General features: G+C 33.7%; 1 protein-coding gene across 2 annotated transcripts in view; it reads right to left on the bottom strand.

Moving 5' to 3' along the window:
* Nucleotides 1–14,361, bottom strand: part of LOC142978831 (protein CEPU-1-like) — a 136,610-nt gene that overhangs the window by 95,456 nt on the left and 26,793 nt on the right. The window lies entirely within an intron of this gene.

The raw sequence follows: 14,361 nt of genomic DNA, 5'->3' as shown, positions 1-14,361 counted from the left end.
CAGCGGTCACGCTACGCGCTCAACGAATTCCAAGGCTAACGTTCACGGCCTATGAGTTATGGAATAAAAATTCCAACAACTTTTTCATAGAGGCGTGAGTTGGAAAATTTGTAAAGCAATGGGCCGTTGCCGCTTTCAACCAACTGTTTGTAGAAATAGTAACCCGGAATATAAAGTAAATTGAACGTGATTGATGTAATTGAATATTTTGTTTTGTGTTTAATGATTTTTGTTCTTGTTCCGCTCTATAATTAAGTATTGTTACCTAAAAAAAAATGTGTGTCTTTAAAAAATGTTCATATATTTTTCACAAAACGCTTCCACTACTACCTGAGTGTATAAAGGGGAAATTTCCTAGTTATTGCTACAAAATAATAATACGCTTCGGTTTTTTATGCTACGTAATTAAGGTATATCATTTATTAACAGCTTATATCACGTTGACTTGTAAAAAACACCTAAAATAGTTAACTAAACCCTAAAAATCATTCACAAAATCACTACGCACAAAAACTAAACCAACCTCAAAAATACGTAACAATATTAAAAGGGAATAAAAATTCTTTGCGCGCTGTTCCCGTTATTCCCGCGTTGTAGCCGTTGTTCCCGCGACTCGCAGTACACGGGTTAACCACGTTCACGGCCTATGATAAATCTCTTTATACCGAACCGTTGCGGCCACCCTTTACGTTATGTTCTGTGAATTTGTTACACGTAATTGTGGACCTGTTTGAGGCTATTGAGTATGAAAATATGTTGGTTGAAGTTTTTTATGGTCAGATTTGTTGACTAGTTGATCATAAGCGCGATTTTTACTACCATCTACCTATCAAGCATCAAAACTATTAAGAAATTTTGATCAGCGCCTCTAGCGGGCCCTGTAGGAACTATTTTTGCAGTACGTTTTGAATGTCAAACTCGTTAGCATCGACTGTAGAGAACCGCGCTGCACTGTTTTTATTCTGTTGTTTAATTAATGAGGGCAAAACTTCGTCAGTATTAATGAATGTTAGTGATTTTTTTATAAATTTCGGAAACATTCATGAACTTTATTATAAAAGGGGAGGGTTTAGTTAACATTAGATAGTTGTGAATAATTATATAATGTATAATAACATTGCCTCGTTTATTCAAACTTCGCTCTTCTATATCAAGAACTGGCAGTAAGTCAAAAAGCTTTCTTGAAACATCAAATTAATATCCAGTCATTCCTTTTGTATTCACAATTCCTACAAAACCATAAATAAACAAAGACAAAGCCCCAAATGCTTGCATTTCGAAACCCAAAACGGAAAGCAATTACAAAACATCGAATACAAAAACGACTGCATTCAACAAAAACCGACTTTTCAACAATTATTCAGTGTTTCGGAACTTCTTCGAAATGTTCACAGAACAGACAAATTTATTCTTCGACCAGAATCGCTTGACGGTACAAATCACGCCCCGGAAAACACTCGCGTGAGGTTAACAATCTTATTAATGAGTTAACAAACGATTTTATACTTTAGTGTTTAGTAAATACGATTCAATTTTCAATGATATTGTAGCAAACACGGTTACGATTCGTATCAAGGTAGGTTTTGTTTCGAATCAGGATGTTTACTAACGATTAAGTATATGTAGGCACGGGTAGGTACTGACAATATAATTTATACCGTTCAGATACACTTAGTTAAGCTTGATGGAAATACGAGAAACTTGTTTCATGATCGTGTAATTGGATTTGTTTTGGTATTAAATACTAATTCGGTTTTTACGGAAACTCTTTGTTTTATATTATTATACGTGTCAAATAAGTCAAGTAGAAAATATATTTTAATAGGAACTTAAGTCGCCTTGGAGTTTGTGAAAAAGGCATCGTTCTTCTTATTTTTTCTGATCAAATAAGACAACACTCGCACTAAGAATTGCTCAATGTGTCGCGGGGACTTTTACAAACATACAAACAAAGGTCACGAAGTGCAACCAGACAGTGAGAATTGTACCCACTGCTCGACGCAATAGAATCGGCGTAGCAACCTTACCCACTGCGCCACGAAGGCAGTCGAAGCATCAACATAATAATATGCCACTAATATCGACTACAGTAAATCTCGGTTAAGTCTCGAACAATTACTTTTGTCTATAATCTCACTTAGAATTGCCAAAAAAATCGGAATGCCTAAATCTTATTTTGACAACGATTGACAGACAGGTTTTTTTCGCGTCTGTCCGTCTAGCCAAGTTGGCGATATTCCTAGCTAATAGCATTAAGGTTACAAAACCTTTTGTGATAATCATTAGCCACTTCAAGATAATTACTTAACTAAGTTGTTTGGACTGCCAAAAGGACCTTTAAAATACATTACCGTTTAAAATAGGGTGTTTCTATTCAAGTGCCTTCATTGATTAGAAAGCCTATCTCGAAAATAAACGAAGGAAAATAATCTTGTTAATTTAACACCGAAAAAAGCCTGAATAAGAAAATGCCTTTACAAAAAAAGGGAATTAATGACACTATTTCGTTAGGGTCACTTTTAATTACGACAAAATATTTCTTTTTTAGAAATTATTGGTGTTTGTCTTTGTTTCGTTTGTGAGGAAACTAATGGTGGATATTATTCTTGGCTATATTTTGGTTTAGGGGATAAGCTTGTTTTCATGGAATGCTCTAAAACCAAACAATTTCACAGATAATTTCTAAAAATACACTTTTAAAAAGATGACGGATATTTCTGTCTCTTGGATTTAATTAAAGTGGTCTTAACTCGCGTTCCATTTTTCAAAAAAAAGAAAATTATATTAAAAACATGTACCTTTTACAATAAACAATCCTTGCCTTTCTTTTCAAAGCTTAATAAATTACAATAATTTCATCACAACGCAATATAAATCTCTCTAATTGGCGGACATGAAAGATCACGGCATTCAATTGCTCCAGCAATTAGCAAGCAACAGGCGTCACAAATAAATAAACCAATAATATAAAAACCGGCCAAGTGTGAATCGGCTTCGCGCACGAAGGGTTCCGTACCTTCATCTGTAATAGAACATTAATTTTGAGCAAAAAATTCGAAACAAACACGTTCATTGTGTGGGAACCCGCCTTACCCGCCTTTTTTAGTATTCTTTGGTATAGCGGCAACAGAAATACATAAAGTGTGAACATTTCAGCTTCTTGATATAACGGAGACTCTTGGTGACAGACAGACAGATAGACAGACAAACAGCGGAAACCTAGTAATAGGGTTCCAATTTTACCCTTTTGATACGGAACTCTGAAAAACAGGAATTTAGAGCGACGTACGGCCGCAAAAAATCCACCATTAGCCTACAGCAAAAAGGTTAATCACATGGATTAACGCAAATGGTGAGTCGCGTGCCTGTAATTGGCTCATGTCCACAGTGTGGGCGATACAGATGGACAATTAGTATTTTAGGGCTTGTAATAAAAATATGCGATAACCTGCTGTTATAATCCGAGATAATGGTACAGATTTTAATCCAAAAACCGTCTGGCATACAGCCTTTTGTATTTTTTTTGTGAGTTTGAAACCCTAGTCTGGGTTTAAAAGTGGTAGCGATGGCGTTAGTTTATTTTTAATCATAGTTTGTAAATAGTAAATCATTGAAATATCAACAGTTGGAATCTAGAGTATGATCTCGTATTTTGTAAAGTAGTGTTTTTAAGCTTCATTAAAGGTGTCTTAGTTTTATCAACTTATCTAGTCCTGCCAACATCTAGGGTCTAACCCCCGGTTTCTAAAGTACATTTAATGGTAGCTTTTATATTCAATAGCGTCAAAACTCATACAAAAAAAACGCTATTGAATAGATAAACTACCGCTAAATATACATACCTCGAAACCGGGGGTTAGTCACTAAATATAACTGGTTGTTTAATAACAAGACAACTATTATTGATTTGACAATACTTTTTCTTTTGTGGTAGGTTGGGATACTTTTAATTACCAATTTAAATGTGGTCAAATCGTAATTAAATTTGCCCGCCACAAAACCTTTTAATACTGTTATAAGTAAATCAATGCAATTTCATTACTGCACTTGTGCATTTACACTGTGGTTATGCTATGCTTCTGGTCGCGAGTAAATTCAGTAATGTCATCGGCGTTATGCGGACTTAAACAGGACTAACAGCTTAATCGATGTTTTTAGCGTTCTGCAATGTTATTATATTTTTACTTAATAAGTATATTCTGCAGTTGTATTAAAAGTGTGATTGAAGAACAAGTTCATACTAAGTCGGATGCACTAACGATCAGTGGCATTTTTGGCGCGAATTATAAATTGGTGTGCAACACAAATAAGTGTGCCTTTCGTAAAAGGCTCCCATTTACATTAAAGGTGATTTGTTAACAGACAAATGTTATTAAAAGCTTTTGAATGACCACAAAACGAAAAAATCTAAAAGTTACTTCGTTATTTCCCGCGATTTAGTCAATCAATTATTATCTGTGTGCCGGATTTTATAAAACTTCATTCAGTATTTACAAACTTACAGTATTATACTACACAGATGATACATGATAACAACTTTTACTTGAATTGTTCTACATCACAGTACTTCACAGATAAAAGGACCGTATACAAGCAAGAGCTGGTACCTAGAAACGCTAAAGTTTATTTGTGTTAGTTCCTCCATTTCCTCGTACAAGTAATAGCGGAATTATTGGAATTGAACTAGTTTAGTACTGTAGTAAGTTACTTTAGTCGAGAGTCAGTATAATGATGGTTGCTCGTAAATTGGATTTTTTAAATTATATAAGTACTGCTCTTGTGAAGAAGACAGCTGTAGCCCGATTTTCGACAACTATCGAGTCTCGACAACTGGCTAGCTATCGAAAAAAATGTATATAAATCTGATCAGCGCCTCTAGCGGACGTCGTAGGAACTATTTTAGCAGTACATTTTAAATGTCAAATTGTATGATGATGGTTCAAGTTGTAGAGAATCCCGCTATTCATCACGAGGTCTTCGGCTCGATTGATGGCTCGAAAAAAAAATATCTTTCGACATCAGTATGCGGAATTATGATTGTTCCTTACTACGTGGTTTGCATGGTTGCAAATTGGGAACCGTGGGTTGATATTATAGGAAGACTGAAAGCCTGATTTTATGCATGTTTGTACGCATTTCTGAATGTATGTATGCGTGTACGTATGTGTGTATGTATGTATGTATGTTTGTGTGTATGTAGGTATGTATCAATTAGGTCTTGTATGTTCATAATGAAATTATTCCATCATTCTGTTAACATTTCACAAATAACTCAGGAACTGCTGACACGTACTAAATCAATAAAGTGTTACTCCCTACAGACGATTAAACTAAAGTTACGATGTCCTTAGCAATAACTCACTTTATTTGACGAGCTAAATGGAGCTATGGTGGTCCTATGGGACGGGGGTTCGATAACTGGGTGAAATAGAATTATATTGATATGGGCTCTAAGGCTTTGTTTTAGCTCTCCTAATAGAATAGATCTTGTAACGATAGATGAGACAACAGTATTTTAAAAGTTTGCAGTAATAGACGAATAACAAGCTGGAGGTAAAAGATTTAATTCCTCAACTAATTTGGACAAAATTTTACAGTTCTCCGTGACGCAGTGGTTAAGGTCCGACCGCGCCGGGTTCGATTCCCACACGGAACAACATTAAAAATTCCAGATGAGGAAGACAATATTTTTTTTTAATTAAATATATGCAAGTCAAACAGCGAGTAAAACCAAACTATTAAAATAAAATAATGTATTAAGTAAATTATCATTTCCTTGTATGCCTCTCTTTAAAAAAACCTCATCTAATCTTCTGAACAAAGAAATTAAAAGTCTCACAAGTATAAAGCTAAAAGAGCTTAACTCCTATGCCTATTACGTATAACGACGACGTTATTATCGCACGTGATTTCTAAACGTTACCCTTTCACAGCTAATCTTAAGTAGAGCCTTAGTTATATAAGCTATATAATGTAGAACACTAGTATAATTTTTTTTTATGAATTTTCTTTAATAGTGCTCTCAGTTGATAAAATGAAGCAGAAGTGTTGCGGCGTGATATGAAGGCATGTGAGGTCAAGGAAGACGACGTTGGGGATAGGGCGAAGTGGAGGAAGAGTATAAGGAAGGATGACCCCACCACCATATGGGACAAATAGCCAGGAAGAGAGGGAGAGAGAGAGAGAGAGAGATAGTGCTTTCAGTTAATAAAAATATTAAGCTAAAAATGCATGCTTGTCTCAAAGCTGAATACAGTGGTTCACAGACACAACATTTTGCAACTGTTATGTCCGTCATAGCGACTGTACGTTAAGAACCTCCCAACTAGCACACAAGCGCTATAACAAGCTGCACAATGGCCGGTTAAAGGATTTTTATAACGCCTTAGGCTCCTTAGTAAGAAGTATAGTGGTTCTATAAGCGGCTACAGACCTCTTGTAGCGTCAAATAGGCCCATACTTTCCAGCTTATAGCTCGACATTGGATCTACAGTGGTCGTAAATAGTAATTATAATAGTACGTGGTATAGTAGTAATACAGGAGCGCTAAAATAAGATGAAGGTGGTATAATCGCGCTACAAGAGCTTTTTCGCAGCTTCGTGGCGCTTACCAGCTGTTGTACAGAGGTGGTTAGCGCCACGAGCGTTCGAAAAAGCTCTTGCAGCGCGATTATACCACCTTTACCTTATTTTAGCGCTACTGTGTAACGGTTATAAATGCTAACGCTCTAAATTAGTAATATGATCGGTTTATTATGGTGTAAACTAAATATATTGTATTAAAATGAATCATCAGTGACAAATGAGGAGACATTTTATTTTTACGGATTGGATTATGAAAATAACAAGCAGTCTATCGCTTTTATTTCTTTGTGTACGTGATATGAAAGTGCGAGTGCCAGTTTGCTGTCAATATATATGTATATTATCGTCAATATTTTCATGCGCCCTCAAAATATTCAGTTTTAAATGCAAAAATTATATAGATATGTGGATTTGGAAATTGTATTTTGAACATAAATAAGACTTTGAGGGTTACAGATAGTTTAATTAGGGTTATAGGTAATAAAAAATGATTTTAATTATGTTAACGTTACCAGGCTATAGATTTATATGATCTTCAAAAGATCGTAATAACCTCAAAAAATATGTTTACCAAATGCTGTAATGGCGTCTCGATCAAGCACCTCTCAGAGTTGGTTACATCTGCTCTAGCGCCTTAAGCTGTACAAAGGCTCTAGTGTTTGCTGTTGTAGACCTCAAGGTTCTGCAGTTGTGGCATAAGAGTGCTTCAATATAATTGTTTTGGTCGCACACCAGCATTTTACTCGTACTTTTAGGGGTCAGTCGTTGAATATTAAAATAGTTTGAAAATCTTTTTTTTTTATTTATTTTATTTATTTTATTTATTTTATTTATTTTATTTGTTTTATTTATTTTATTTATTTTATTTATTTTATTTATTTTATTTATTTTATTTATTTTATTTATTTTATTTATTTTATTTATTTTATTTATTTTATTTATTTTATTTATTTTATTTATTTTATTTATTTTATTTATTTTATTTATTTTATTTATTTTATTTATTTTATTTATTTTATTTATTTTATTTATTTTATTTATTTTATTTATTTTATTTATTTTATTTATTTTATTTATTTTATTTATTTTATTTATTTTATTTATTTTATTTATTTTATTTATTTTATTTATTTTATTTATTTTATTTATTTTATTTATTTTATTTATTTTATTTATTTTATTTATTTTATTTATTTTATTTATTTTATTTATTTTATTTATTTTATTTATTTTATTTATTTTATTTATTTTATTTATTTTATTTATTTTATTTATTTTATTTATTCTTTAAAAACAGTTGACAGACTGAACCACCACTGCACCTATGTAAATATATTATGATAATAATTTTAAGCTTTAGTATAAAGGTATATTACTCGGTTATAGCGCTTTAGGTGCTTAACATAATTCTCTAATCCCCATGGCTGTAAAAATGTTTCGAATGATACCTTATACATCTATTTGCCGTACAGAAGCCATATAAATATCTGATATAACGCTCAAGGCGCTATTAAAGACCTATGCAACTCTTTTATAGATGAGTAATACACTAGCCCTAAAAAAATCTGTTATAGAACCTAAGGCATTACAAAAAGCTTATTTACGCTCTTGAGCGCTATAAGCGCAACGCATAACTCCGTTTAAACTCCTTTATCTCCTAAAGTCCCCTTATACAGTTAACGGTGTTATAGAAGATTCCATTAACTCAGTTATACTTCCCTAGGCTGTCTAGCGATGCAATTACATGCTCATATATCACTATAAGTCATTAGTTTCCTACTAAACGGCTACTGTCCCGCCTAGCTGTTAAAGGGTTTTTTAAATAGCTAGTATACAACTTATAGAGAATTGTACAGCATTTGAACGACTCTTATGCAACTATCAGGCTGTATAACGACTGTATAAGCAGCTTGTGTGCTAGTTGGGCTCTTCACAATGTTTTCCTTCATGCAAGAAATATTAGTGTCTCATACTTTTTTCTAGTTTCGACAGCTTAAGCTAGCCTGTGGCCAAGCATATTTTCGTACTTATCGGTTAAAACTACTAACCTTAAACGAACTACATTCTATGTTCTTCAATAAAATCAAATTAACAAGCAAAGCAATGTACGTCAGTTTGGTATCAAAGGATTATACAATAATAACATAACGGCGCTTGCCGCTAATCCAGCTAATTCATTAAATAAAGTGGCTCAAACAGCCTGAACTTAATTATTCAATTCTAATGAATAAACCTCCGATGTTATTTATTCATTTACATTATTACGAATACTAGCTAATCCTGGTTTCATTTCGAATGTGTGAATTATGTATTAGGATTTATTCTTACGTTAATTGGTAGTGTGATTGTTTAGATCAGGGGCTCCCAACCTTTTCTTAGCCCAGGACCACTTTTATATTATTCTTGTTAGCAGGGACCACTATGTAAGTATATAGAAAATAAAGTGTAATAATCATCATGAAAATTGTACATTTCTAAATAATTAATTCATTCATTTCTAATTCAACATATTTTGACTTCCGCGGACCACTGGTTGGGAACCACTGGTTTAGATAGAATCTCTCGAAAAGGTAACAGATATTTTTTTATATACCGAAAAGAATACTTCTGTTACTGACTGTTACCATAGACTTTACAGTGATACTATCAACAAAAGCTAAGTGCAATAGAATCATAAAAATATTATAAAAGATGGAGTTTAGTTGTTGGAATGCAATACGACACCAGACTATTGTGCCCAATAGCAATGACGTCGATAGTTTCTTAACGTTATCATTGGAATCCCTCATAAATGATTAAAAAATATACATATTATATTTTAAGCAACTTTAAATGTAGTATTTCGAGATCAATCCTTAAAACAAGAAAACTAATAAGTAGTTTATTTCAAACCAATTGATAATGAATGCGCTACAAAATCGTAGTATATTGAAAATTCATAGAACAATCATAAGTTGAGCGAATACAAACACAACTGTACCCTGTAAAGGCAAAGGGTCGTTGAACTAACAAAGCAAACGATTTACAAATTTACCGTTCTAAAGTGCTTAAAATAAGTAAGCCAGTTGCGCTCAACGATCGGTACACGATCTGTGGGTTAAGCAACCCTTGGCGCGGTCATTCCATAGATAGGTGACCACATAGTGGTATTTGAGCTGGGCGTCTCCGTGCTTCGAAGGGCACGTAAAAAGTTGGTGCCAGATGTTTTCTACCAAGATAACAGTCGTTAAGCCATGTCAAAGGCCTCTCGCGCGGCTTTAACAACTTTGGCAGTACGTTGACCACTAACCATACGATAAAAAAACAACAATAAGTTAGCCTAGCTCTAATGATAGTATACTATTAAGCGTTACTTATGCCCGCTTTCTGAGTCCATTTAGCGGTAGTTTATTCAATAGCGTTTTTTATATGAGTTTAAACGCTATTGTATAGATAAACTACCGCTAAATGTACCTCAGAAACCGGATGTTAGAGAGCTTAGTAGTAAAAGCATTCACCTATCCCATAAATGGTTGAAGGGTAAAGCGTAAGCAACACGCTTTGACTCATCAAAGGCAAGAAATAAACCAGCACGGGGAGCCATAGCTTTTTGATAGTGTCCGTCCTCAGTAGTGTGACAACCAGTTGCATGTAAGACTCGCAACTGGTCAGGAGGAATATAAAACAAAAAGGTTTAAACCTTTTTAACCTTTTGTTTCACCAATGTATAACAGATTGCCAGATTAATAGTAATTGAGTAGAAACAATCACTAAACTACCATTAAAATAACAAACACTACTATTAAGAATATGCCATCAGAAATTTCAAAATCTATAAAACACAACTTGTAAATTGATCCCAAAATTTCGAGAATGCAAACAATAGATGCGTCAAATTTTGATGGCACTGTAAAGATCAAAAGGCGGCAACTTTAACAAAACATTCAATACTTACAAATCCAATTTCAGTCAAGCGAATATCAGAAATGCAAAATCGGCTTACGATCAACAACAAATCTCCCGAGGAACAAATCACAAATATAAAAACGTTACCTCTAAAACAAACCAGGAAAAAAAACTATATCGATATCCATTCAGACCGGCCAATTATTTCCCCTGGCTCATCTCTCAGTTCCCTGGCAAAAAGTCAGACATCGCGAACAGGGGATGGAGACGGAGATAATTGGACTGTCAAACCATCCCGAGTATTGTTACATTGTTTTAGTTTACATCAAAACTAGACTTTTACATTGTTTTCGCTTCTAGTTCCGCTTTGTTTTGTTTGTGTGATTGTTTTAGTTATTGTTTTGAATTTGATTGTTTATTCGGTTTGACTAACAAGTTTGTTGAGGGTGATTGAATTCGATGGACTATTTCATTATGCTCAAGTTGTTTGGTTGCAGATTTTGATTATGGCTACTTCTGTAGTTCAAGCAGATATGTACGTAGCTGCAAATTACGAAGTTTGATGTTCGATTCTTGAGTTGAAAAAGGTAGTAATTCGATTTTTGGCTTTTCTGTTGGAATGTTACTTACATGCCAATGCGGGCATGTGCAATGATGGTGGGGTTTGTTAACATACCGGTTCTACAGAGCCACATGTAAGCCTGTCATATGGGATCAACTTGATGGATAAATAGTGGAAAGCATAATTTTACTTTTCTACATAAATATGCTTTTTATTGTATACCTTCTAAAACTTTAAAATATCAAACATAATATATGAACATCGGTAAGCCCATTCATATTTACAGAAACTTTCTTTATGAATAAATTCAGCAGAAAAATATCTTTCCCTAAAGCTTTATAGAAAAAAATATCTTTATTTTTTTCCTGTGGCATGCGTCGTTTGGTTCGTTCGTTGAACTGATAAATCATTCACCTGGTAGGGGAATGACTGAACGAGGGAATGAATGATGGAGGAAACATAAGTGTGATATTCTCTGTTAGCTTTGAAATATTTATTTAAAAGCTTTTTATGGATAGGTGACTTTCACGGAGTTGTGTAAATTGGCATTTCAGATTTAAAATAAAAGTATGAAAATATTGAGATAGTAACAAATATATATTTATGGATGCCACAAAAGCAACAAGCATATGACTTTAATATTATTACATTATCTGATAAATATTTGGTTATATGTTTTTATTCCCTGCTGGGGAACGGTCCCGAACGAGGGACTAAAATTAAATAAAATTCAAAGCATATTCACAATATTGATTTACGTCTAATACAAAATCTATTACTCGTTACATTCTTAATTTCGAGAAACAGCCACTTAAGTTATCTTTAAAAACAAACTAAAATCTACTAATCAAAAGTAACCACCACACACACATAGTACTTGATTACTTATTAGAACAAAACCAACATTTCAATTTAAACTTACACGCTAAAGTGACATCCCTAGCTTTTAGGGGTGGCGCTCGACAATTATGAATATTTTATCAGTCTTTTGTGAACGTTCGCGAGACGCCCACTTAAGCTCTTGTCTCGTCACTACTCCACAACACATTACTTTTAACACACACTTTATGTTTAAAACATTGTATTGCATATGCAGCGTAACACCCAACAATTTATTATTAAAGTGTACTTCGCTAATTCTTGGATTATAGAACGTTTTAATATGTTATATATATTTACAAGACGTGTATTATTAACAAAGATTTGTAAATGAATGTCAACAACTCGCACTTGGCGCAGTCAGCTTGGCCAGTGGACTTAAAAGCCCCAAACCCCTTTCTTAATAGGGGAGGAGATCTCTGCCCAACAATGAGCGTAGGCACCAATAGCAAATTGCGCTCTATGGTCGGTAAACGATCTGTGGGTTAAGCAACCTTTGGCGCGGTCATTATATAGATGGGTGACCGCATAGTGGTATTTGAACTGGGTGTCTCCGTGCTTCGGAGGGTACGTAAAAAGTCGTTCCCGGTTGTGGTCAATCAAGATAAGAGTCGTTAAGCCACGTCAAAGGCCTTTGGGTGGCTTGAACAATTGTGTCACTAGGTTGCCCACTAACCATGCGATAAGAAGCTATAGGACATTAATTGATGAAATTTATTATATACTATTTAAACTATTGTACCTTTTGAGAGTGAAATCTGTAACTTCTAGTTACAAAATGTAAGAGAGTGCAATAAGAAACGAAAAAAATAAAGTAATAATAAAATTATACTTACAATAAATTAAACGTACCTAATCAAAACATAAAATCGTGCAAACAATCCTAATTTTAACTTTTACCTCTGAAATACGAGGTTATAATAATAATTATAAAGAAAACCCACTCAAACCGAAAGGATTGTTTGTGTAGGACGAAAAAATATTACTTGAAAACCAAGAATAACTGTACTAAGAATTTACAAGAGAAATTTTAAAACGGCCTCTTTAGCGCAATGGTTCAAATGGTCGCCACAACACTACCAGGGCGTGGAGAGGTTGTGGGTTCTTACCACACCGGACAAATATTTGTGCGATGCACGAATAAGTTGTTTGAATCTGGAGGGCTATCACGTTTCACAGTATCAGCAGTACATTGTTTTCTTTCTTGGATTATAGTGATTAACACGTCACGCCAAAGTCGCAATGTATTGCATAGTGGCTATCAATTTGACGTACACTAGTTGTCAATTGAAATACATGACAAGCCCGCTGGTTCAACATTCTGTCCATTTATTTTATTGTTAAAATTATGAAACAAGTACGGCTGTCTTTTTTTAAAGTACGTTATTCAAACAATCAGCATTTACAATGTTGGACGTTTCAATATTCAAATGCGAGTGACCTCTCCGACCCTCGGTGAATTAAGCTAGGGTCACCACTAAGATAGCCTCCTAAGATATTATTATGAATTTATTATTATGCTGTAAACTTAATGTCGGCCGCTCTTAGAATTAGAAGGGCTAACGTTGTAAGGACTTTAGGGTATTGTTGTCTGAAATAAATCTATTTTGTAAAGCTCTACGGTTTATTGTAGTAGCCTATTTATGTATTATTGTACGCTTGCCGAAGACTAATAAAAGAGGTGGAAAAGCTATGCTTGGAAAACTGTTTAATACACCTGAATATCATATTTATTATGCTAAGTGTTTCACTTACAAAAAGATCTACATGTCATATTTTTTTTAGGTAAAGTCAGTTCTAAAAGTTACTGAACAGATTCAATCATTCGAAACCCTTTATTCTTCTTGCATATTATTTCATCGAAAATACATTTAACATTGATTAAAATGTTTAATTACAACTAATTGTATTTGATTTTGTTCATGTACTTGTAAATGTGAAAATTGTTATTCAAAAGTTTTGATAGTATGAAGTTGTTAAACAACTATTCTGGCTGACTGTATGTTGCAAAACTATGTTTCATAGAATAGTTTATTCAAACTCATTGATTAGAGGTAATAAGCTATTGGATAGCGGATAAACGTGAAATTTAAAATCGATTCAAAACTTTAGTCTACAGACAATAATCGTTAACTAAGAACATTAACGTATCAACATTATAAACAGGATTATACTTTTAAAATATTCAAAAGGCGAAAATTTTGACGCTCGTTCGCACACCGAAGTATTTTCATTAGACCAAAGTGAAATTCATTTCCTCCGAGCTGATAGCCGAGTCGAACTTTAGATATTCTCACTAAGAATATTAAAGGAATTTTCATAATCCATCAATTTACTAGTATAAGACGACTACACACGACATTTTTATCACGCACCGACAACGCGCGTTTTTTATGAGCGCAGCGTCTATCTATACTAATATTATGAAGCTGAAGAGTTTGTTTGTTTGT

The sequence above is a fragment of the Anticarsia gemmatalis genome, chromosome 15, assembly GCF_050436995.1.
Source record: "Anticarsia gemmatalis isolate Benzon Research Colony breed Stoneville strain chromosome 15, ilAntGemm2 primary, whole genome shotgun sequence".
NCBI lineage: Eukaryota > Metazoa > Arthropoda > Insecta > Lepidoptera > Erebidae > Anticarsia > Anticarsia gemmatalis.
This window is presented reverse-complemented; position numbering and strand designations above follow the sequence as displayed.